The sequence below is a fragment of the Pocillopora damicornis genome, chromosome 14 (genome assembly GCF_964200805.1).
Source record: "Pocillopora damicornis chromosome 14, jaPocDami1.2, whole genome shotgun sequence".
In the NCBI taxonomy this organism is placed as follows: Eukaryota; Metazoa; Cnidaria; class Anthozoa; order Scleractinia; family Pocilloporidae; genus Pocillopora; species Pocillopora damicornis.
The window spans coordinates 17779483-17805861 of record NC_142683.1 but is presented as its reverse complement, the minus strand read 5'-3'; the positions used below and the strand labels follow the sequence as shown (position 1 = coordinate 17805861).

Here is a 26379-nt window from a genome sequence, read left to right as displayed (position 1 = left end):
TTCAAGGTATTGAGAAATTCTTAGAATTTATGTGGACCTCAGGGTATTAAAATTGCCTCAAATTCAATTCCCAGAAATTCCCAAGAGTTCCACACTTCTTAAATTATGGGTAGTTTGTAAAGCTGAGAATTCCTAGGAATTCCTAGGGATTCCAAGTCCTCACAAAACTGGAGTCTTCCTTTCCCAGAACTTCCCAGTAATTCCAAGCTTTTTAAATCAGAGTTAATTTGCATAAGTGGGAATTTTTGAGAATTCCTAGGAATTCCCAGAAATTCCCAAAAAACTGGGAATTCAGTTTGCAAGGGTCATTTGCATAATTGGGAATTTTTGAGAATTCCTGGGAATTCCTAGGAATTCCTAGGAATTCCCAGAAAACTGGGAATTCAGTTCGCAAGGGATTGCAGGACAAACAGTGAAATATAAAACCTAATGCATGTTAATGCATGTTGAAATGGATTTCAATATGTTTCAGGTGCTGACATTTGTGGTTTACCAGTATATATGTATGTTAAACAAATTGTTTTTGCTATCATTTCATATTTACATTGTTTTGTGCACAAAATTGATTTGTCTTTGATGCTAACTTTAATTCTCCTGACAATCAAGACTGGTTGTTTTTCAAATATCATACAATCCTTGCTGGCTGTCTTCATGTACAAAAAATTTCAATAGCAATAGGGTAACAAGGAAATCAATCGCAAAGGTATTCAAAATAGCCAGAGATACATGTACAGTGTAAATCATCTTTGCAAAAGCCAGTACTTACTTTTAACTAACCAGTTGAGCACAAGGGTTTACTGGGGAATATTGGCCCAAGGTTGTAGCAGTATAAAAATGACATAGTGCCAATATTCCCAAGTATAGCTCAGGAAAGCAAGGTAATAGTAATGCACTAATGTCACTTGGACTAAACTAGTTTACTTAGAATTTTCTGGCTTCCAAGTTAAAAAATACATGTTTTATGATTGTCTGTATGGTGTGAGGATGGATGTGGCAAAATCCTGATTAAGTTGGAACCAATCAGAACTCTCAAATTTACCCCAAGACTATACTCTGCCAAGTAATAAAACATAAATTATCACCAGACACATACTTAGATGCAAGCAGCCACATGCAGAACTAAACCAGTTTTGACAAAAAATTTATCAGAAACATTCAGTTGATGTGATTATTGATTGATCATATGCTGATTAGCAGATGACAAAAGGTAAAACTTTATACAGATACCAATCAATCATTACCAGTTGATGCATTGGATTCGTAAAAATCAAATGCAGTTATTGCAAGGATGCTCCAAATAAATCACCAGCTGACATTTGAAGAAAAATTAACTTGTCTCAGTATTTAACAAGGAAATCAGTATATATATAGCAGTACAGTTTGGAAGGAGAATCTAATCAGTCTATCAAAAAGGTAACCAGTCAACTCGCCGACGGACCAACTCGCCGACACCAACTCGCCGACGTATAAAATCGAGTAGAGACGTCGGCGAGTTGGTCGTCAATCCAATACAACTTATTAGAAGTTAAACATACAGAGAAGTAAACGATATTTAGTAAAAAAAAACACTGGCGAACATTGGTGAACATCAAACAGAAGCTTAAACATCGGTGAACATTGGTGAACATCACCAATGACTATAACGAACGAGTTATTGTGCGACAACAACACCGTAAAGACTCATCATGTCAATCGCTCAGATTTTTTAACGAAAACTTGGCTTTCTAGAAAAGATCTTAAGTAAAAAGCATTTCTTTTTATTAGGCAATTACAGAGTAAGGTGTTTGGATTATGGGAGAAATATGAAAATGGTGAAAGAACAGCGGCCCAATTATTGAAATCGATGTCGAGATTAAACGGACCTACAAGAGCAGAGTTATTGCATGATATACATTACTTTCACATGTTCATCTGATCTTTATAATAAATGGAATTTTATCGTTATTATCGTAAATCAAACGTTCTCGATCATGAATAAATCTTTCTTTAAAGTTAAAAGAAAAACATGTGGTTCCGCGTGGTTGCTATGGTTGTCACACAATAACTCGTTCGCGTCTGAAGCTGTTAGAGTCATTGGTGAGGTTTACTTGGCTTTATTCGCCTTAAGATCCTTATAAACTTTGTTGCAAATAAAAAGAATTGCTTTTTACTAAAGATCTTGTCTAGAAAGCCAAGTTTTCGTGAAAAAAACTGAGCGATTGACATGATGAGTTTTTACGGTGTTGTTGTCACACAACTCGTTCGCGTCTGAAGCTGTTAGAGTCATTGGTGAGGTTTACTTCGCTTTATTCGCCTTAAGATCCTTATAAACTTTGTTGAAAATAAAAAGAAACGCTTTTTACTAAAGATCTTGTCTAGAAAGCCAAGTTTTCGTTGAAAAAAAAAAAACATTACTTTCAAGATACAAAATAATAGACATATGCAAAAGTAATGCAAACACCTGTTGACGAAATTCGACGAAATTCCTAGCATTCCGACGAATTCTTGACTGAAACGAAACTTCAACGACATTTCTGCGAATTTTCGAGGCAGGTATTGTTTTGAACGGCTCGAACTCTCAGCAACATATTTCTTGATGGCGTTAATGCGACTCGAAATTTCAAGCAAAAATTTGTTCTATGCAGCGAATAATCGGGGCAATAATTTGTTGCAATTGTTCATTCTTTCAAAAAGATTTGGCCGAATTTGTGGTTCGGTACTGCTCTATGTAAAACTCCCAGGGAATTTCCCGCTACAATTTGAGTCCTCCGTGTGACCTATGTTGTTTGCAACCATGGCAACACTCAGTGTATCAATTGTGTCAATGCGTTTGGGATCATTTACGTACTCTACTTTTTTAGTCATCGTGGCCAAAGTTTCAAATTATTCTACAAAAAAACAAAAAAGCCCTTCCACAAGCAAGGCCTCCACCCAGCTGAAATACCGAAAGCATTGAAACGCGATGGGTTACTAGTACCCCATTCACACCAGCAAAACATGTTTTGTTAAACTGGTTTTCATTGAATGAAAATTATAAACAGAGAACTGAAAAACTTGATTTTCCATTGGATTCAAGTACTTGCTAACTTGCATTTCCAATGTGCTACATTTAAGTCAAAAATATTCGGTTAAATAGTTTCTATGAAGAAAAAAAAATTAAACTGTGTTTAACAAAACAACTTTTAAACATGTTTAAGCTTTGGTGTGAATGGGGCATAGGTTTTACTATGCGCATCATTTGAAAGTTGCGTTTCACCAGTTTCGTGGTAAATTTACCTCGATCGGGAAGACCTCAAAAGCTGTCTATGGAAGCGAACAGTGTATGTAGAAACTGTGCAAAATAAGCATTGGCAAAAGATGCCAGAATTTACGCAAAAATAGGGCAACGTGACCTAAACAATAGTTGTTTCAGCCGTCACTTACTAATATTCAGTATTTTGTTGCGAAATTTCACACTTTTATTAGTGTCTGATTGTGTAGGATCAAAACGAACAAAGAATGCTTTTAAGCATTAAAAATTTAAGCATTTAAAAATGCTTAAATACTGCACGCACTCTGAAGCTCGCATTTTATACATATATATATATAATATAGGAAGTCTGCAAGTCGATTTTCGCGTGGAACAGTGCTCAATACGTTGAAGCATAGCTTGTTGGGATATGTAGTTGCGTCGTTTTTTCCTCTCATAATATTTATATATATAATATATATATAATATATATATAATTTATATATATAAATTGTGAAGAATAAATATTTCCAAACAAACATAGGTGTAATTCTGGAAAGCAATCAGTGATATGGATGCTGTCTACTTGCGTAGCGACTGAGAACGAATAAACAAGGAACACATTTCTCGATTGACAACGTTTGAAAACACTCAAAACACGTTCTCTGCTCTGTCTGGTTTAAAAGCGGAGTTTAAAAAGCGGAGTTTAAAACTATTCCAATCATTTGAGAGTTTATTTCCACCAAATACATGTCTCTTGGTCGCAATTGCTGTGTTTAGTCTCAAATATTAAGTGTCTCTGTCACGGTGAAAAAGGTTGGAAATACGTTTGATAACATTTCGTGTTGCTTACATGAATAATAAACAAACTTGATCACTCGCAGACAGCTACTGTCAGTTCGAAGCGAAATTTCGAACACTAATGATCGAAGAGACACTTTCCGCCACGGATTTTCGCTTCGTGGCGAAAATTAATCGAAAAGGCGTCCTTTGTTCAGACGAAATGTCGCTTAACAGGCCTTGAACTTTCGACGAAAGATCGTTAGAACAAATAACGAAATTCGCCGAATTCCGCTTGCATTACTTTTGCACAATACTGTACGTAGACAAATCAAGTTAATACATAAGCCCCAGATGAAAGCTTGTGAAAAATACGACTGTGTACATGCTCCACATGACACGCAAATGAAACTGAAAATGTTTCGATTATCACCGCTTGCACTTAATCAAATCGATAATTTGGATATCCTTTTTAACTCTCCCGAATTACTTATTTTGTCCAAGGTAAATTTTTGTGAATTCGACAACCGTAACTTGCATACAAGTAACACGAAGCGGCAATACAATTCATACACGCCAGAATCAAGTAAACGTTAGCAATCCTCGTCAATTAACTGCAGGTACGTCTTTCATTGCCGGAAATCAGAGAATACCCCGCAACTCATTTACATGTCATTGAATAAGAATAGCGTCTATTGTGTTATGCCTCGATCTTCAAAGCCTCCCGACACATGTAAGTGAGGCGGACCAAAGTTGCGGGGTATTCTGAAGTTTAGCCAAAATGAGGACAGATTAAGAATATTTGAAGGAGAAAATGCTCACTGAGAAACTCGAAATAAAAGTATTTACCTTATATTACAAAATCTGACTCAACCATGCGTTCTTACCTCCGTCGAGGAAATGAAAGGCACGTTTGACTGTTTTACGACCTTGCTTCCTCAATCCTTCATGGAAAGTTCCAAAGAAAGTTACTAAGACTGAGAAAGGCACGTTTGACTGTTTTACGACGTTGCTTCCTCAATCCTTCATGGAAAGTTCCAAAGAAAGTTACTAAGACTGAGAAAGTACTGCGAAAGACTCGAAACCTAAGTCACAGAAAAAAGAACTGCAATGGCGTGCAAGAAAATGAAAGGGGAGCCCCTATCCCATAACTCTGTGCAAGCTTGAAGCCGGAAGTGCTTCAGCTGAAATTGAAAGAAGATCTTTCACCGCATGTTTACATACGTAAAATTAAAGATTTCTCATGCGCTTCTCGCGTTCTTCTAAGGTCCACTACATTATTACATCTCACTTTTACATGTTCTCATTAACATTCTTAACATAACACACGAGAAGTGTCTGATATTAGAAACAAATTCTTCTCGGAATATATTCATATAGATTTTGGCGCAGCGTTAACATCAACTGTTCTTTATCCAAATCTCATTTTTTGATTGCATTTCCTTTAGCGGACTTTAGAGCCCGGAGGGTTTGTGACACCGCACTGGTTCAGGGATACGTTTCCTATTTACTGGGATACCGGTGGTAGCCCAGTCATAAAATGCCTTTGTTTTTCTGTCGTCTTTTTTTTTTTTCCTCCGCCACAAAATGGAAAAATTGCGCAATAGTACCCAGAGGTCATTGGGCCCTCAACACCATGACAAGTAACTGTGATCCAATGAGGTGTTCACATGCTGATCACGCGTGTTATCCCTCAACACCATGACAACTAACTGTGATTCAATGAGGTGTTCACATGCTGATCACGCGTGTTATCTTGATGATGATTGTCGTTGTCATGCACAGACAGGGCCGGGTCACATGAAGAACACGAGATCTTGCTTATAAATTTCAACGTATTTAGATTGCGATCTCCTGGAGCATTATGGCGCAAACGCGCAAAATACTTACAGATGCATATACATGTCGTATTAATCGCGGCTAATCCACACTGAAAGATGTTATTGAGCGGTAATTTTGGAACGAATTGACTCGCGAACGCTTGAAAGCCATGAAAGCCTTGAATACCTTGTATGCAAAGTATGCCAATGTCTTAGTTGAAAAACGTTCACTTGTTGTCAAAAGCAAAATCTGAAATCTGAAACCAAACTGCATATACTCTATGCAATCTATTGAACAACGTTACTACCGTGAGGCTGAAGAAAATAACTATAATGGATGCAAACTGCTTGTGAAGAAAGACGACATGTTGGATTCACTCGAAGGCAAGGAACGTAGCTACGATAATAGTACGAATGGTATTAATTTCACGATCAGAAAGATGAATCTTATGTTTGTTTTCATTGTAGGTGTATGGATATTCTTTTTTAATAAATACGTGATCCAAAACCCTGTGTTTTTTGTGTATAATGTTATTATGTTAAATATTGTTACGCAATTGTCTTGTCACTGGCGGCCCAAGCTCACGTTTCGAGAAAAAACCAACGATTAATCCATGAACGCGTCACGCGTTGTGTGACTCGGTGTTAAGTTAGGAGAGGAACTGCGCGTTATAGGGAATAGTACAGGGAACGAAGTATGGTCGATTTACAACGATACATATTTCGAAATATGGACATTTTTCTTGTAAAATCAATAAAACTTACTCATACCCTGTGTATACGTTGTATTTTCTGGCGATTTCTGCCGTTTTAAGCTTGCTTTACCGTCACTGTTATTCACGTCATCTACTTTTATTACGTTGGTAAAATCTGTACAGACATCACACCAACCAACTCGCGCGCAAAATAAGAAGACTATATTGAAGGCTTGAAATAATTTTGCGATCGATTTTCATCAAGAAATGGGCCAGGAATATTCCACAATAGTGCAAATAATCGTGAAGGCTGATCGCAGAAAAGTTATTGCGTGACGCTCGGTAAGCTGTAAGATGACATGTTATTATATACCAGACGTCTTCAGATTCTTAGTCTGCATTTTGTACCCACTCTGCAGTCTATATTTTGTATCCGGTCTGCAGTCTGCTGTCTGCATTTTGTACTAACAGGTATCCGTGGCACCAATACAGTTTATTTTTGGTTACATTTATTCGCAAAACACACATAATCTACGACAAAAGTGAGTGAGGTAATTCGACATTTTCGTTCTTTCCCACATTAATATTCTTCTCTCCTTTTGTAAAAATGTAGACATCACTCACAATGTTTCAAGTAATCCACCCACCCTACAAAAAAGTAACTCTTGCATGCATAGTATGCCTATGTTTTGAAATAGGTCTATGCCCTTGGCCAGACTTGAGCGCACTATTTCAGTATACTAGTCCGACACCCGTAGTATCACTACACTTGATTCCAAGGATCCAGTACCATCCAGGTATCCCAGTTACCCTACTCACAGGGTCTAGTTTTTGTTTGTTTTGAAAGGGTTTTTTGGAATCATATCAAACTCTTTCCCCAGCGCGACGAACGTTTGTTTTTCTCGGTTCCAGGTGTACGCGACCACTAACCCTACGTAATGCGCATGCTCTCCATTGCGAATTTTCAAAATGGCGGACAGGCCAAAGAAGGAAATAAAAAAAGCAAAGCGATTTTGCAATAAATACTTAACATGGAAAGGCGAATCCACGATAGAAAGATACAAAACTGTATGATATTGAGATCAGGGAGGTTGACAAAATCAACAAGAGAGGTTGAAAATTCATTACGTTGGCTATAGCACATGCTTCGTTGGATGGACACCCTTCAGGGCCGATAGAGGATCTGGATATTTTCCGTTTGTTCACAGCGAAAAGCTGTTCATTCCCTCGGAAAACTCTCTAGAGGATAGAGAAGAATCGTTCCATGGCCAACTTGCTCGTGAAGTAAAGAAAAAGCTTTGGTCTGGATGGCGAGAGGACCCTGATATAAACGTAGACCTTAATGTTGACCAAGATGTTTTCATGGAAGGTCTTGGGAATGTTTTGCCCGGCGTTCTTTACCAATTGGAGTCAAATAGAGTGCTTGATTCATATCTGGGGCTGAAGTAGGATGAAGGAATTTTAAATGTAGCGGAAGATTTTGCCTATGTAATTCCAGGAACTATTAAGTATTGGTTGGGACAAAGAAGCCCAATCATTGAATACAAGCTCATCGTTGTAGGTGTTCTTAACCCTTTCATAACCTGCTGCCTCCAGGAACTGAATCCTGTTTTTCTTCAGAAACAGTTGTTTGAGGGCATCAACCCCTTTGTGATTTGTGGATCTGAAGAAATCTTTAGAAGCTCTATTATTGTATTTTTCCAAGCCTTGTTGTGTGTAATATGCTATGTTCTGATAAAGTGACAGGAACTCAGGAACATGACAACATAGTGCATGCATGTAGGGAGTGACATCTTTTGCTTGGTAAACTTTGAGAAAGTGCTCAAACCATGATTTGATATTTCTTTGCAGTTCAAGAATACCCTCTTCAGATGTAAAATCTAGCTTCAAATCACCAATTATGTCCATAAATTTAGCCCAGATCACTTGTATGTCTTTGTTTGGTATCTGGTGATTTCGCCAACGAGTGATTTCGCCAACGTCACGTTCGCCAACGTCTTTGGTCGCTTGGCCAACGCGATGAGACGCTTGGCCAACGTCCTACTGGTCACTTCGCCAATGTATTAGTTTACTCTAAATAAAAATTTACCATTACTTCTTCTTGCTTCTGTGTGTTGTTTACTTGACTGAGCTGACTTGATTTCCCCGTTCGAACTTAGTTTCCTTCTGTTATTTTGTTCGGACTTAGTTTCCTTCTCTTGTACGCGCAACTTAAAACACAGTGGGCCCACATAAATGCACGGCACGCCACGCGTCACCGGCGCTGTATGTTGCTGAATTTAACTTAGAGCAATAAAGTCGCGTGTGTGCAACCTTTTCCTTAAGTTATTCTATAAGGTTTATTTGTCTTTAAAAGAGATTTATATAATTACCTTTGAGACTTCTAGAACAGAGATTTATATAAATACATTGTAGACTACTACTACTACTAACTCTATTGTTCCAGCGCATATTATAACTTCGATCAAGAGTATATAAGTATTACAAGAAACACACGCTTGTATATTACCATATGAATAGACGCGTAAACTCATTGTGTTAAAACTTGTTAATTTTACACTATTGTTCTAAATAAACCAATCCAATTGCTTGAAACTAACTGGTATGATATTTCGATCCTTCGAAGTGTATAAAACACACTGGCATGCGAAGAATGTTCATTTCAATCATACGATTACGACACTCTACGACTCATAACGAATTTTCTCGGAAACCTTTATCTCGGAATACTATTAATATCAGGATGGCTACTGCGCAGATTTTAAACTGTATTGTTTGTCACGAACTGGTACAGCCTCGGCAGCAAGCGGTTCGAATTCAGTGCGATGGATGTTTTCGCTGGAACCATCGAATGTGTAACACCGGTAAGTTATATTTACTTATATATACTCTGATACTCTAAATAGTAGAGACCTGGGCCAGGATTATAAGTTGATGGAGGATCTAATTTCTCTTTTATATAACTGTTGTTGCTTATCTTACACCTAACTGAAGACATCTCCTAAAAGTAAAAAAAAACTCATTACACTGACCAAAACTGAGCCGTGACCAATGTTATTTAGTTTCTTATATCATCTGACAGTGAACTTACTTAAAATGAACTTACTTAAAATCCATTATCGTCTAAAATGCGGGTCGCGGGTTTTTACTGTACTTTAATTACACCTTTTTTATCATTTTTTACTTTAAGGTACAAGAGCTTGGCCTCCAAAGGGCGTACATGGACGACGATTCCGTTTACAAGTACATCAGGAAGCTAATGGCCCTCCCGTTCCTCCCGTATCCGGAAATCCAACCGATGTTCGACTTACTCGAGGAGCAGGCCCAAACCGACCAGCTGGGGAGACTTGTCCAGTACATCCGACGACAGTGGATTGAGAGTGAAGTATTCACCCCAAGAAACTGGTGCGTGTACAAGGAGCCCGTCCGCACAAATAACGACCTGGAAGGCTGGCATAACGCCCTCAATCGCAGAGCTGGAGGACAATGCGGTTTGCCCTATACCTTTTGATTGAGTTACTTGATCGGGAGGCAAAACTCACAGCTATTACAATAAGGCTGGTCTCTGACAACAAACTGAAACGAATTCAACGACGTACAACAAGAAACATTCAGGCAAAACTATTCGCAAGTTGGGAGAAGTATGAGAACAACGAGAAAACCGCTGCTCAACAACTCAGGACGTGCTCGCGTTTGAATGGACCAGCGCGCTCTAACTGATCATGAACGAACGTAACTGAACTAGCGTGAAGTAAGCTGAGAATCAGAAGGTTTTGTAAATAGGTTTTGACTAAAGCATTTTTTTGAATCAGAAGGTTTTGTAAATAAGTTTTGCATTGAAAATATTTTGTGAATCAGAAGGTTTTGTAAATAGGTTTTCCACTAAAATATTTTGCACTTGTAAATATTTTTAAAAGTACGTATTGTAATTAACATGTTGTTGATATTATACTTGTTATATTTTATTTCTGACTCGTTTTGGAGGCTGGAAAACAAACTCTGATTGTTTCTAAAAAATGTAAACTCGTTAATTCACATCGTAACGCATTTTTAAAGTAAAATTTTGAGTTATCTATTTTTGGAACACATTTGGAAGCCATCGGAGTTTGTTATTCAACAGTTTTAAATTAGCGCGATGTTAGTGCTCACACGCCGGCTTTTTCTGGATCTGTCAAAAATATGCAAATTGTTTGGAAGTCAGCCAAGCGAAACTAGCATTAACTTAAAATTGTTCTGACCCAAGTATCAGCATTACATCCGAAGCATCAGTAAGCACCCTTTTTACTAAGCTATTACTAAGTTATTACTAGATATTTGGCGTTGGCGAAGTGACCAGTAGGACGTTGGCCAAGCGACTTATCGCGTTGGCGAAGCGACCAAAGACGTTGGCGAACGTGACGTTGGCGAACTTGACGTTGGCGAACGTGACGTTGGCGAAATCACCGCAATTCCTTTGTTTTGACAGCAATGAGGAACAAGCATAGGTCGGAATGTTTATATTCTGAAAGAGTTTCAACTTTTCTGGTCCAGTAAGATCTCTTTATTGTTTTTTTAGAGGGCACGGTAACGAATCTTGCAATCTGATTGGTTCTTTACCCGGTCAGTATTTTCCTATCTCTGCCCACGGGCCACGGTAACGCTTTAGTGAGTCGCCGAGTACATCCCAACTTTCGTTGTCATTTTTCATAAATATACCTCGTTTTCCGGCTGGGCAGTATTTTTAAGCAAACACGTCGGTCACTACCTCAAGCTGATAAATAACTTATGAATCCTCCCTTTTCTCTCTATCAAATCACTTTGGTTGACAGAAAAATATTGGTTTCAGAATGAATTTGTATAAACAATAGTGTCATTACGTTGGTTGACAAGCGGCCTAAAAACCCGTCTGCAATTAATTTTAATCGTTCACAAAAAGTACCCAGAAAGTTGAAACGTGAGGTATTTGGTTACAGTTAAACTGAACGATGGAACTTTCATTCATTTAATATCTGAATTTTCTCGAGCAATTTGTTCATAGTAAAAAAAAAGCGAGCGAAGTTTTAATTTAAGTTCTACAACAAATATACGCTCCTGTTGAGTCTTTCCAATTCCGTTCAATTTGGACATTTGTACCTTAACTTGGACAACAGAAATTGAAGGAATTGAGAAAAGGCTGCATTAAATTCCCTTGTGTCTCGTTGGAGTGTGCCGTTCGAATTTAGTTTTTGTGAAGGAAAGATCAGAGTTAAACACGCCATTACAGCAAAAAAACGAGCAAACTCCCACAACTTCAAAATAAAAAATTGAATTTACTCACAATTACTTTCCTCGCCGTTTACTTAATGAACAGAGGTAAATCTTCGTACATGAATGAATGGTCGATGAGAGTAAATAATACTTTCCGTTAGATCATTAACTGATTTTTTAGAAAACATTGTCGTGACAGTCCTTGCCAAACTAGTTCTGTTGGTTTTCAAATGTTCCTACGATTTTTTTTTCTTGCGCGCTCTCTAATTGACAGGTGTCAGATTGTGACAGATACTTATAAAAATAATGTTTCAAAGTTTGTTTGGAAGCCTTTTAAATCACCTTTATCTTTACGGAAATGAAAATGTTTCGCTGAGGCATCTCTCTTAAATTTGCATCACCTCTATTTTAACTTCCATTTACTCACTCAAAAATTGTTCAGTTTATGGAAGATCTTGCCGTATTTACGGCCATAAGTCATTCGGGTTCTTTCGGAAAGAATTTCGTCAAGTTTAAAAACAATAAATATGTTATTTACCGGCTAAGGGTCGGTCCGTATGGTGAAAAACTGTGACCTCGGTCTTGAAAATGCTGCCCTCGGCCTACGGCCTCGGGCAGTATTTTCAAGACCTCGGTCACAGTTTTTCACCATACGGACCTCCCAGCCGGCAAATAACATATATATATTCCAGCTTTTTGCTCTCTTTGTTGATTCTAAAATTAAAAGTGATTCCCATACTTTTGATAAATTCTTCATAACATGCCATGTGTTTATATTTATCTCTTGGGAATCCATCAGAGGTTTTTTTTTTCTCAGTAGCATCACTTCTTCTCAGCTCTCTTGTGAACAAGTCAATCAAAACATCTGAAATCCTCAGAAAAAAATGTAATGTATCTATGATGACATGGTCCATAGGTATAGAATCAAATAACGGTTGTGCCTTACAGTTTAATTTCTTTCCAGTGGAAAACCTTGCTATTTCGGCGACAGTTCTATAGCACCAAATTTGGGGTCATTAATTGACCATGTTTTGCTTGTGTCCCACCGTTGCTCCCTGGGACACTTGCACCACACACAAGCATAATCCTCATTTGCCCTGCCTAAACCACATACCAGTGCTAAAAATCTCAAATCTCCACCTAAAAAGTATTTAATTTTATCGGTGCAACTATTTGCACTTATCTCCTTTAAGTCTGACATTTCCATTCGAAAGTCTGCTACGCTGTCTCTCAGATTATCATATGTCTTATTGTAGAAGGCCCCTTTCTTCTTAGCTTTCTCGAGAGCTTCTCGGGCTTTTTTATCCACTCGCAATCGCTTTGCCTTCTCCTGTACCAACGATTCTTCTAATTTTATTTTTTCTCCCCTCAACTGGCTGTTCTCATCTTTAAGCTGATGTATATCAACCTCGTTGTAATACACCTTAAATCGATACCGAGGGCCCGTTTCCAAATTGCTAAGAAGTGCATTTAATTGCCACGATTACTAGCTTTCTTGACAGCTTTCTGAAAACAGAATATTTTCTTTTTTTAAAGACTTCTGATATATGGCTATTGATTATCATACCTCGTATACCTGATTACTCAAACATTTTGTTTACAATTATTGAAAGGACCGACTCATGGTTTTCTCTGAAAACTTCTTCGCTTTCAAATAGCATAGATTAGTAAGCTGAAACGAAAATGAATCAGGGAACTTTACGAAAAATCCAGCGAACAAGCTTAAAAGAGGCGTTTATTTAAACTTCTGCGATGAACTTCACAAATCTTACTTGTTTATCTCGTAAGTAAACAATGGCAGATTAATTCCCGAAGCGATTTCTGAGTTTCCCGATCCCTCTCCTACTGCTTTCACGCTCACAAAACAGGAAAAAATCAAAAGGAGGAAGATACAGCTGTTTTGAAACGCCATTTGACGAGGGTAAATCTGCTTTTTGTTCGACACTTTACATATCAAAACAAAGGAAATTTGTTCCTGTTTTTGTGTGGGATTTCCCACACTTAGTCAACGCCCGCGAAATTTATTTCTTTATTTATTTGTCCACGAGAGAGAAGTGCTTGTCACGTGGTTTCTATTTGCGTTCAGTGAGCCGTGAAGACTGGATTCCAGTCGGCGTTTTTTCATAGTGTATTGTACGGCGGCCATTTCTCTTCTCAGTCGTTAAGTTTTGGAAAACTTATTCGGAATTTCATGTTTGTTTCTTGGGGATTTTTGTTTCCAAGGTAAGGATAAGTCATTTCATATTTTCACGGGTTCTTTGCGTGCTTTAACTTTTCAATTTTGTTGTGGGAGCTTCACGATTAAGCTCTCACGAAAGGCGATTACGTTTGTACACCTGGTTTGTGTTCTTTCTTTCATAATCTGAGGCGTTTGTTTCGTTATTTCTTCAGGTGTCTATAACAAAAGATTTTTTCACGTAAGTCAACACGCTGAAACGCGGCTTGTGTTCAGTGCAGGTTGCACAGGAGCTTTTACGCTTTCACAAGCCAACATTTGGACCTTCGGTGCGGGTTGTGTCAGATTGAAAGGAGTCATTGTACTCTCGCAAGCCAACATTTGTCGGCTTGAATGTATTTGTGCGGGTTGCGCTTCAAAGAGTCTCAGGGTGTCTCAAAGTGTCTCACGAGTGTCTCAAAATGTCTCACGAGTGTCTCAAAGTGTCACAAACTGAAAGAAACTATTGTTTGCCTTGAACTGTCAAGAGTGTTATCTATTTTAATAAACTGAGTTTCTAGTTAGTTGGATTGTTGTTGTTGCTCGCTCAAGCACACAAGTAAATATGGGGATCTCCATTGACCAATTCCGTTCAAGGATTGGATCTCATGAAGATTTACATCCTGATTTTAGTGAAAACTATGACCTCTTTGATGATCTCAACATTTCATCAACATTGCTGAATAATGAACCACTGATATTGAATGAATTACCTGATTTTGATTTTCGTCAAATGGTCCAGACACCCGATAAAGAGCAAAAATAATTTTTTTAACACATTTTACATCAGATTAAAACCTCAGAAACCCCTTTCTACTGCTTCCTCAGTGGAGGGGCTGGTGTTGGCAAATCGCATTTAACAAAAGCTTTGTATCAGGCAGTGCTCAAGTATTATAACACTAGAGCTGGTGATGATTTTCATCAGATCATAGTTATACTATTAGCTCCAACTGGTAAAGCTTAAGGGTGACACTCTTCATAGCACTCTGGCCATTCCTGTCAATCAATCACTGAGAAATTACAAACAGCTTGATTCAAGTAGACTAAACACTTTGAGAAGTAAATTGATTTTTGTTGATGAAATCTCAATGGTAGGAAATGGTATGTTTGCAATACAGCTAAACAATAGGCTTAAAGATATAAAAGGCTGTAGAGAGGATTTTGGAGGTGTGAGCATAATTGCTATTGGTGACTTATTCCAATTAGAATCTGTTATGGATGCTTATATTTTCAAAGACCTCAAAAATGTAGATTTATGCTGTTCTTTCTCCCAGTTTATGGCATAAACACTTTAAAATGTTTGAACTTAATGAAATCATGGGTCAAAGAGACAGCAAATTGTTTGTAGAATTACTTAATAGGTTGCATAAAGGTAAACACACAGTAGCTGACATTGCAAAACTTAAAGAGAGCTATACAAGAAGACATCAACAACCCAATAGTTGCAGTTCACCTATTTATACAGAATGCTAAAGTTGATGAATTTAAACAAAGGGCCCATAATGCAGCCACAGGAAACAAATTCACAATAAATGCTCAAGATAGTGTTATTGGAGCTATCTCTCCAGAGCTAAGATGGCATGACAAATGGTGCTGGAAATGTTGTTAAACTAGTTCAGTTACATCAACAAACCAAACCATCTGGTATTGTATGGGTACAATTTGACAACTCAGATGTAGGTCAGAAAACAAGGAATGAAAAAAGACATTTGTATGTACAATGAATTGAACACACATGGACCCCAGTAAACCCTGTGACTACACAGTTTGCCGTAGGTAGAAACAGAACAGCACAAGTTGTTAGAAAACAATTTCCACTGTGTCCCGCAGCAGCAAAAACAATTCACAGGTCACAAGGTGATACTGACAGTAGAATTGTTGTGGATTTTAGTACCAGAAATACTATTCCACACATACATTATATGGGACTCAGTAGAGTGACTGCTATAGAAGGCCTATATATTTCTGATTTGTGTGAAAGCAAGATTGCTGTTAATCCAGATGGAGAGATTAAGAACAACTGCAAAACTTAAGCTTTGCATCTCCCTCTCCATGACATAACATTTTCCCTTCTTAAACTGTGTTATCTTAATGTAAGGTCTCTTCACAAACACATAGAAGATATACGTAAAGACTTAATTTATCTAAGTACTGATATCAATATTTTCACAGAAACAAGATTTAATTCTCAAGATAATAATGACATGTATGACATTGCTGGTTATGTTCTCTTCCGTAATGATAACCTTAATTCCAGCAATGGATCAAGGTCTTATGGTGGTACAGCTGTGTACAGTAAAATCCCATACTTACCTGGATACCCCTATTGTCACAATATACATGGTGTTGAAATAACAGTAATTAAGTTAGCAAGGTTTGAGGATTGGACAATCATAGGGATATATCACTCCCCAAACGTGCCTGTAAGACAACTTTATGAAGCAATAACTGAGGTATTAAATAACATTTCACCAGACAACAATATCATTACTAGAGACTTTGATATAAATTGGCTTGTTGAAACAGACAGAAGACCTTTGTATAATTTACTAGTGAGGGATAACCACTACAAACAGTTCATATCAACTTATACAACTGACAACAACACAGTAATTGATCATATATATACAAATAGATCTAACATTGATATACAAGCAGATGTTTTAGAAACACATTTCACAGATCATAAAGCTGTTTGGGCCTCATTTCACGGTGTCCTATAACAAATTACTTTATCATGATTTACATTGTTTTTAAGTTAAGAGAGCAACAAAAGAAAGCAGTAAATAGTTATGAAAAGAGTTGTTTCTCTTTTTTCAGAGGAATTTGTAATGAGAAACTTGCAAAACTATTAATAAGGAAATGCTGCTTATTCATTTGGTACCAGAACAGGCCTTTTAAAATTAAGTTTGAAGTCATCTTTCTAAGAGTTGTCCGGTTTAACAACCATTTACAAAAGACAAAAATAAACTACATAACACACAGTCCTGAAATTTCAAGGCAGCTCCTTTAGCATCTTGGCTAATTTCTAACTGCAACCTTTATTGACAACCCTGCATTAAACAATTATTCCACAGTTAAGTCTGCAACCCCTCCTGAAATACTCCAGGATACCAAAAAAACAACAACAAGCAAACAAACATATTAGTGAAGTGAGCAAACAACCACATGCGTGACTTTCACGTAATATAAAATTCGTGATTGCAGCATTCCCACGTGCGTAAAGTGCTTGTAACTTACGGGAAACACACGCATGTTACACCAAAAAAACCCGCGTGTAGTACAAGAGGCCGATTACTCGCAATTTCTCGTAGTTTTGAATTTCCCTTTTGTTTTTCAGAACACCCATATACCTGTACATTTTTTACACTGATGCGATAGAAATTAATTGGAAAAACATTCCTTGAAATAGGAAGTCGTCCTGTATTTTCAGCGAAAAAGATTGTCAAGTGATCAAAACAACACCGGCCAGATTATAGTCACGTGCTCGGCAACGACTTGTGGAAAGCGATCATCTTTCATTCTTACCATCAAAACAGTCACGCTTGCATAGAAGAATAACAAAACGAAACGATTACAACGGAAAGACCCAAATTGGCGTAGAAAGAAATAATGCTGCAAATTACCTTTTTTTTTATGTCATGTGTACATGTTTCCGTGGGAATTTCTGTGTCAACAGCTTGCTGTCACTCACAAACTCTTCGTGATTCTCGCTGTTCCTCGTTATGTTCAGCGCATGGACGATTCGAAGACGCTTCAAATTTGGTTTTTAAGTTGATCATAGCACTAATCTGAAACATTTGAAGTCCATTTCAATATAGTAAATGTCGAAACAGGCGTGTAAAGACAATAAATATCGCAACGATCAGTGCAATCATAATAGCGCCACGACTTTGGACTTACTTCTTCGGAAGGATAGATCTCGAGTTCGAAGCCGACTAATTACGAAGAGTCCACGCTAATTTGCATGTCGCAGAGCGCCCACAAGAACTCGTTTCTACGCTATCGTGTATCCACGAGTTAAAAAGTAGTAGCAGAAATTTTTTCAATTTTTTTTCAATGACTGTTACGAAAATATTTACTGCTCCAAGTATTTCCAGTATTGCCGTATAAACAAATAAATAGCCTAAGCCACCAAGAGGTAATTTATTTGTTGAAGACGATTACCAAACGTTCAAAAACACGCCAAAAAGCTTCCAGGGAGGAAAGGAAAGGCATATTGCTTGATAAAAGGAAAAGTTAATACCCCAGATCCCTCCTGTGAATCTGTATTTGTTCAAATAATTCCCACACAAAAATTACTATTCAGACTGTTGATTCCAGGCCTAATATCACCCCTGTAGTACAGTTGACTCACAGTGAGCGACAGGTTTGCTTCCGCTCAAAAACCCCTTCCAAACACTTTGTCAATAAAATCCCACACAAGTACGCATTGCGGACCTATTTTTTATTCTGGCGGTACATTTTTGAATTGCGCTTGCGTAAAAGGGATATCGCCCGGGACGCTTCGCTCGGTTGTTGAACAAAAACGCCTTGTTAATTTCACACAACCGCTATTGTGCCGTATTTTGACTCGCCCTAACGGCTCGTCAAAATACAAACATCGAGTGAAAATACTGAACAATACTACATACCAAAAAGGCTAATCATTTATTTATTATACAATTGCTTGTTTTGTTTTGTTTATATTTTGCGTCAGAGCTGGACGCTCTGACGCAAAATATATAAACACCAAATTTCATCTGGAAAGATAATTAATTTTCTAGGCTCTTAACTAAAGCAGCAATTTCTACCTAAAAAAATCAACAGTTCAAATAAAAAACCTTCAATGCATGAAAAATGATAGTTTTTGCGTGAGTCTCACACTCAATGCGTGACTTTTGTCACGAAGCACCTTCGTTCCTTGAATCTCTCACGCTGTGTCGCTCTTTGCCGATATCGAGTCACGCACTCGTCAAAAAAAAAAATTCTGAAACAGGTAGTTATTTTACAAATTCTTTTCAACTCCCATGTACTATTATTTTTCACACGTTTCTTTGTAGAGAAGAAACGTGCGAAGACGTAGACGTTCTCCATTAGCAAGAAATTTTACATCAGATTGAAACCATTCAAATTTTTGTACGTGAGAATCGCTTTCGGAAAACAAACGTCACGACTCGCACAAATAACAGCGTGATCCAGTCTCCTTCGTAGCCTTTCCTAGACTCGTCACGCAACACTCCTCCCTTAAAACGGCTGCTTAGTTTTGAACTACGTTCCTTTCCCGTTGCGTGACGAGACTAAGCACGTTTGCGAAGAAGATTTTTAAAATTTGATCATGCCCGCAAATTTTTCCAGACTGTGATTACAATTGTAAGTTCTACCTACCTGATCATCCTTTGTGATTATGTCTTTGCCTTAAAAGGGGTCTTAAATAACGATAATAATATTATTATTATTATTATTAATAATAATAATGAAAAACATGCCGATCGAAACGCTTTTAATTTCGCAGATAGAGTAAAAGTGCTTCGATCATCACTTAGCACAAAGTTAAAGCAATCCTTTGAACTTTCCTCGTAACGCTTCCGCATCGTTCGTTTTTTCCTTGATAGATATCAGTTTGTTATTCCTGAGCCTTTTTGCTGAATTTGTCAACTATGAATGTAAGTTTTAAGCCAGTGCACCACAGCGCCAGATTCGAGTAAACGTTAGAAATCCTCGGCAGCTGTAATTCAGCGCCTTCAAGGCTAGAAATCAAAGAAAATTAGGATAAGTTAAAAAAAAAAAACTGGAGGAGAAAACAGCAACTGAGAAGCTCATAATGAAAATATTTACGCAGTATACACAAAACCTCACACAAACCTGTGAAGCCTCTTACCTCTGTTTTGGAAACAGAAGCGATATCAGTCGCCTTTTTACGACCCTGCCACCTCAGTCCAATATGGAAACCTTTCAAAGAAACTCACTGAAATTGATAACGTCCTTTTAAACACGAGAAATTCGTTTTGGAATGAAAAATCTAGATACCACAACTTAAGCAGTAAACCTGCCGACGATGCTGTTGTAAAATACGAGGAGTTGTATTATATTAACATGAGTTAAGAAGGATAAAATGGATTTTATCTGTGGATTGGCGCGGATCGAGTCGTTTTCCGTTTCGATAATAATCAGTTATGAACGAAACTAAAGTGCATCGATCACCGCCCAACACCAATTAGGATCGTCCCTCTTCTGACCGTGGCCGAGTGGTTAAGGCGCTGGGTTCCGGGTTGATGTCCTCAACACTGCAACTTAGTGGATTTTGCTCTCGATTGCTCGAGTTCAACTCCTTTGCTGCACTTTGTCTGTAGCCACTGAATTGGTTTGCCCTTTGCCCCTGATTTTTAAACTCTATGTTTACTTACAGTGCTTATTAAAAATTTGTGTCTTTGGACAAGAAGAGCCACCTTGTGGAATGTCCACCGATAAATCCCATAATTTTTACCTTCTTTTTTTTTTTGAGGTAAATACCATTTCTTTTTCTCTACATTTTTTTGTGAATTCGTCAGCATTTTAAGGTAAGTTTTAAAGTAACGCGGGATGGCAGTTCACTGCAACAAAGTGATTAAAGTTAGCAACCCTCGGTAGTTGAACCAAAGTCTCACACCACCAGAAAATATTTCAGAGACACGCTTCCCTGACAATTCGCCGCTACCCATTTACACTCCCGGGTGGAGAGAGGCACTGTGTTCAATATGATTTCCTTTCTTCGAGGCGAATTACATCCGTTCGTTTTCTCTCTGGCTGTCGCTGAATGCAGTTCAAGACCAAACAAAAGACCAGGGTATTATAATTAAAACAACCAACTGATCTTTTTATTTTTTGGAGAGAACGTGAGAAAATACATTTATTAATGCCGAGCCTAGACGTAAAAAGTAAACAAAAGTAGTTAAATTTCCTGTCAGTTACCAGCTATATTTACCCTCGTCTACAATAAGAGAGCAAGTATTCAAATGAGCCAAAAAGTTGACTTGTTACTCCAGCAGTGATGAATATTTCAGTTACTATAACTTTACTGACTATACACCATAATGTACCTCATTGTGTTCATCATGTTTGAGCTCTTCTTCTCTTTTACATTGTAAGACATCATTGAGCGGCGTGAAAATTTAGTTTGAAAATTGTTCTCCATGGTTTTCTTCCTTTCGTTGGTTTTCTGTCGGGTTGAACAAGAAATCGTAAATAAAAGTTCTTAGCAGATAATTTTCTCGTCACAGACATACGTTCATTGTATTATCCGTCAGCATCACGATCACTGAAGAGGCCTGGAGCCCACGTTTGTGACGTTATTTACAATTATTTACAAGGAAGAATACAAACTTAATCCAACTGTGAGAGGTTACATCTCGTCATGTACTGGAGTATGCCACTTAAGGATCACTTCAAAATTACACACAGCAATATAACTGTCACAAATCACTTAGTTAAGAATGAAGAATTACTTTTACTCGTCTGGACGGGATCATATCATCATTTGACTATTCGAAGCAAAAATATATGAAAAATCCCTTTGTTCTAAACAGGTATTAATTTTCGAACGTTTTAGCGTATGTGTTCCGCGGATCAATATTTTCAAGTAGATGGGACGCTCTTAATTTCCAACTCTACAACCTCTAAAATGAATAAATTCACCTGAATTCGTGCGTTAAGGGATGTCGGAATAGTTATAGAAATATAATTCTTCCGCACCAATGTAATGATTCACACTTTTTCACCGGATGCCCCATAAGGACAGATCGAGTCAGCTTTAGTCTACGTCTTACATTTGCACGAAATTTTAATGAATAAATTATGAAAGTACCGCATAAATATTAGAAAATTAGTGGTTTGAAGAACGAAGGAAAGTTCACGAAATAAATTGTTCCAATTACACAAGTAGGACGTATAACTGTACATAGTTTGTAGTTATAGAGCTTAAACTGCGGTCGAAAATTTGCGGTTTCTCCTCAATATTGCTCATAGTTATTCCTGAGACATCTGCAAATTAGAGATTTAGTAATAAAATTTCAAAATACCTCATCATCAAATGCCATGTACCAACATTATAGAGAAAGGTCGTATGCCTAGAGGCCCAATCCCCTAAGGCGACTGTTCGACTACAGTTTTAGGCTCGAGGCATGTCAGGGTATCAACTCAGAAGCTTAATTGGTTGTACAAAGACATAATTACCATATTCAAAATGCAAATTTATAGCTGAAGTGTTAAGTGGTTGCCAGTATGTTCTTGTCTGACAAAATCTTACACAATTTTCCAATTTTCACTCATACACAAATCACTCATTTTAATATTAATGCTTTTAGTGGAGACAAGGTATATCTGCTTTTCTCAACCAAATGGCAGCTTTTTTCAAGCAGAAATTCGGAATTTTTCCTTTTTCAACAACTAAGTCAACCTCTAAGGAAGTAACGTAGTAAGTTATCCTTTCTTAGTTTTTGTTTTGTCAAAACTCTTTCCCAGGGTCTTTGCGTCTACATCCAAAATGGCGGCTACCGATCGACTCTGTGGACATGGTCTGTGGATTAGTCCGCCGCTATCTTGGATTCGCAATGTAGGTGGACCCCGGGCGAGAGTTTGACTCATTCCCAATCAGATGATAGAAGAAGCCTTAATTTGGACATTGAAGGACTCGTTTCCAAAAAAATGCACCGATTATGTCGCCGAAATTTGGAGGGATCTCTTTCGCGTTAGAACTGCAACTATGATGAGAGGACTGAGAAGAGCAAATACTAGCAGATGAAACTTAAAAGTGAGACCCTTTGGACTGAGAATCATTCGAAAGGAAAAGTGAGATTTAACTAGAGATGACGTTAAGAGGACATCATCCTCAAGTGGACAAAATAAGCATAATAACAACTACTAATTCATTTGAATTGTCAGTAAACACTACAGATTTGTTTCTCAGTCGGTGGTGACCATAGTATCGATGAAACTCAGCGTTAGATATTTTTTTTTTATAAAGAAGTTATAATATATGTCATTTTCTATTTCTAAATTCAAGTTATATTCAGAGGAGTGTAATTTTTTCTTTTTTTTCTTCATATGACCCCACAAGCTTGTGGCTTAAAATATTGTCTTGTATAAATATAGGTGATCTATCTATCTATCTATCTATCTATCTATCTATCTAGAGATAGACATCCCATTTAGTAAGCATCGAAAAACCTATTGTTGTATAAACTGAACTAGAGCAGTAAATGCAACTATGTCCTCCAGCCGAAATGCGTGCACCTTTTAGGCTCAATTTGTTTGTTTTTTTAATAACGTTCAAACACGTTCACCAAAAATGGATCTATATTTTATTTATTTATGAACTTCACCATACAACAACAATCAAAATAAACAGATGAAAAAAAAAAAAGAAAAGAAAAGAAAATGACAAAAACGACAAAAATGCCAGGGAAACCGCAACAACGTAGCCAATTACAGCTAACCCCGAATATAAAAGAAAATAAGACGAGAAGCGATCGAGGAGGAAAAAGCTATCAATCTTTAAGCAGCAAGTAATCTTAGAATTTAGTGGACGGACAGTATTAAATTTTAAACAAATAGACTTAAAGGTTTTGGGATTATTCAGATCGTAAGGGATAAGTAAACTGGCCAAATAGCAGTTAAATATTACAGTCTTAAATGAGTTCAGAGTTTGGGTTTCAATGTTAATGATACTGGCTAAGATGTTCAAAATCCGACAAGTTCTGATGAAAAAAGGTTTTTCGATAAGTAGTAGTTTTGCATTCTTTAGGAACAAATTTGATGACAGTGTTAGTGTAGCGCGTGGTTCTTGCAACACACTTTACAGGTAATACAGAACCATTCAAAGAGACAAGGTTATGCGTAGCCTTGTAGAAGAATATCATGTCCAAAATCCGTGCCGATACGTTATGGGTAGAAGTTATAGCGATTGGAGTCGTGTCCTATAATCTGTGGATGTTGAGAACGGCTAACGTGAGATGAACTTTTTTGCGGCACGTCTTTGGAGGGACTCTAACTTGGAAATTAGTTCAATGGATTGAGGAACCCACACTTGGGTGGCATAACCAATATAGGAGTGCACTAGGCCGACGTATAGAGTGCGTCTCTCAGATGTGTTTATGGTGTATTTAGCATTCCTTTGGATGTATCCCAAGAGCTTGTTTGCACGGGCAGCTTGCTCGTAAACTTAATTGTTCCAGGTCAGGTCACTGGATAAAGACTCACCCAGATCACGCTCTGACGCTGTAGACTTAATGACGTAGCCAGTAATCTGGTAGCTTGCGGAGATTGGACGTCGTTTCCTTGTAATGGTTTCGACCTTGCATTTGGTCTCGTTTAAAGACAGTTCGGAGTCAGCAGACCGCGCGGAAAGGCTATCAAAGTCCTCCTGGAAAGAGGCACAATCGTTACTGAACTTTATCTCCCTATAGATTTTTGTATCGTCCGCGAACGTCATTACCCCGCTGTTTCATACAGCACTCGGGAGACTGTTCAAATAAATAAGTAATAAGGCTGGTCCCAAAATGAACCTCTGCGGAACCCCGGAAGTGACTGGTAGCTCACGTGAGACTGTACCAAGTAGGGTGACATGCTGCCGTCGGCCTATGAGGTAGGAACTAAACCATCTTAGTAAGTTTCCGCCGGAAGCCGCTTCTTGGAGCTTGTGCAATAAAAGGTCGTGTCTGACCTTGTCCAATGTCTTAGACATGTCAAGGTAAACAGAGTTTATCTGACTTCCCCTATCCAGAAGTGAGCCGATGGTGTCCAGCGATTCGAGCAAGTTGGTTATACATGATTTGCCACTTTGGAGTCCATGTTGCCTGGCAGATATAAGCCTGGATAGTTCTTCCTTGATATTGTTAAAAACACGATGTTCCATAACTTTGGAAACGACACAGAGTAAAGAGATAGAGCGCTAGTTTTCGACGTATGCCTTTTCATTCTTTTTTTGGACAGGCACTATGTTTGCCAGCTTCTACTCACTTGGAATGTTACCCTTACGTAGAGATCTATTAATCAACACAGTTAAAGAGGGAGCGATGATAGGAGCGGTCTCTCTGAGGAGCCTGGCAGGAATCTCATCGGGACCAGTAGCTTTTTCAGGTTTTAACGCCTCAAGAATTGATTGAACTTCTTGAATAGGCAAAGAAATGTCCGAAATGTTGGAGTTTGACGTAGAGTCCTTTGTTAGCATGATTCAGTTTGTATTTGTGTTGTTTACAAAAACCGATGTGAAGTATTTATTAACATCTCTGCTATATCTCTAGGGGTGTCAGCAGTTGATTTTGTACCGCCTGTTTTCATGGAGACCAGCTCTGGGATGCTACGTGTCTTGGAGTTTGTCTTAAGAAATGATCATGGGCGTTTAGGATTGGATTTTAAATCAATGTTCGCAGTCGCAAAGAATCTTTCTCTACTTTCCTTGAGCATAAGCTTGATATGTTTCAAGGGTGTTTTTTAACCTTATTTTTCATTTCAATAGGTCGCCATTGTATCTTTGGAGTCCAAACTTTTTGAGAGAAAAATTCTTCCCCAGATACAACATTCAAACATATATATAATTTGAAAAATGAAAAGGAAAAAAGAGCATTTCCTAAGGAACTGAGAACAATTATTTTCAAGTCTACAGAAAGGATCATTAGCTGTTGATATTTGCTGAAATATTTTTCACTGTCTAAATCTTCTTTGAGCTGATTAGGTTCAGAATAATTTTCACATTTATGAGAAGGAGGGTTAGTCACCGTATAGATAGAAATGAGTATTCCGAACGCAAAACACTCAGATATGACGTGTAAACTTTCGCAACTGCAACCGATGTCTATGAATCGTTTTTGACCATTGTTGCCTCAAGAATTTGCCCACTCATCCAAACTAGTTAAGCGTCCCTTAAAAAGTGCGACGTTTTATTTGTCCATTTTCATCTGTATAAAGAGTTAAGCTACGTTTTAACTAGTGGGGCACTTAAACAAGTCGCTAATTACCGAGCTCCGGTCTTAAAGAGAAACCCGAGAAATGAAAACAATCAAAAATTAAGTAGACCGTGAAAACAATTTCGCGGGCCTTTTCATTGCATCATTTTACTATCTCCACAACATGAGGCGGATAAGACTCCTCAGAGACTTTCATTCACGCGTTTGTCTCCAGCTGGTTAGATTACTGTAACAGTTTACTCTATGGACTGCCACAGGTACAAATGATTAAGATAGAAAGAGTTCAAAACGCAGCTGCAAGACTTGTTCTTAAGCAAACTAAGTTTGGCCATATAGCGCCAGTCTTATCTCAGCTTCACTGGCTTCCCATCAAGTATCGCATTGAGTTTAAGATTTTACTTATGACTTTTAAAGCTATTCACGGCATGGCGCCAGATTATAACTGCAAATTAATTAGCCGAAAGTAATCAAAAGGATATTCCCTCAGATCCAGCAAAAAAGTTATGCTTGAGGT

The 26379-nt window shown here is 37.8% G+C and overlaps 1 protein-coding gene, 1 long non-coding RNA gene and 1 pseudogene across 2 annotated transcripts in view; 2 read left to right on the top strand and 1 right to left on the bottom strand.

Moving 5' to 3' along the window:
* LOC149034816 (uncharacterized) overlaps positions 1–26379 on the bottom strand; it is a 96652-nt gene that overhangs the window by 57415 nt on the left and 12858 nt on the right. The window lies entirely within an intron of this gene.
* LOC149034820 (uncharacterized) lies at positions 9673–10223 on the top strand (annotated as a pseudogene).
* On the top strand, positions 13698–14468 carry LOC149034819 (uncharacterized). The gene is made up of 2 exons (XR_016182879.1): positions 13698–13952; positions 14121–14468. It is a non-coding gene; the product is annotated as an uncharacterized LOC149034819 (long non-coding RNA).